Source organism: Rhea americana, unplaced genomic scaffold (assembly GCF_003343005.1).
Source record: "Rhea americana isolate MKP2758 unplaced genomic scaffold, rheAme1 scaffold_87, whole genome shotgun sequence".
Taxonomy (NCBI): domain Eukaryota; kingdom Metazoa; phylum Chordata; class Aves; order Rheiformes; family Rheidae; genus Rhea; species Rhea americana.
Window position 1 is genome coordinate 937595 of NW_028187055.1, and position 687 is coordinate 938281.

A 687-nucleotide genomic window follows, 5' to 3' on the forward strand; every position below is an offset into this window, starting at 1 on the left:
GGGGCTGTAGTAGTTTCTGTCGCGAGTGCAAGGAGGAGCTGAAGGGGGGCAGGCGGGGGCCGGGTGCCCGGGCCGCCTCGTGGGCCCGCAGCCCTCCGGGGCGTCGAGATAACGCGAACCCTCCCTCCCCAAAAGTCCTCCGTGTCAATCCTACGTCATCGCGCATTACTAGAAAAAAAAAAAAAAAAAAAAAAAAAAAAAAAAAAAAAAAAAGCCTCCACACCCTTGATGTCTAGTACCAAGCTTTACCAGATTAAATTAGAGTTTCCAGCCATAGACTAAACATATTCCAATCGCCTATGGCACACATATTTGGCGTGATTGAACTGAACTTCGCAAACACACAGGAAAATAAGAATTGAACTTTTAAGACATAGGAGCTTTTTTTTTTTTTCTTTTTTTTTTCCCCAAGCCATATGGCAGATTGATTTGTTCGGAGGTCTTTCAACTTCCCCAGCGTGGCTGCTGAACAGTATTACTCTTTGATCTTGATTGAGGACTTTAATGCTGTTGTTTCTGCGCATTTCAATACATCCATAAATATTTTACCAGTGGAATTTGCGCAAAAAAAAAAAAAAAAAAGTTTCTAATAGAAATGCATCTGGGGCAACTCCAGCGCGTACCTTTTGCAGGGAAGGTAGGAGGGAAGCGGGGTGGGGTGGGGTGGTGGGGAGCAGTGGGCGGCCG

The 687-nt window shown here is 45.9% G+C and overlaps 1 protein-coding gene across 1 annotated transcript in view; it reads left to right on the forward strand.

The window, feature by feature from the left end:
- The first annotated feature begins 612 nt into the window (after nucleotides 1-612).
- Nucleotides 613-687, forward strand: part of ZNF516 (zinc finger protein 516) — a 102692-nt gene continuing 102617 nt past the window's right edge. Inside the window, exon 1 of the mRNA XM_085323774.1 lies at nucleotides 613-637. The gene's annotated coding sequence lies outside the window, so the exon portion shown is untranslated. The remainder of the gene's footprint in view (nucleotides 638-687) is intronic.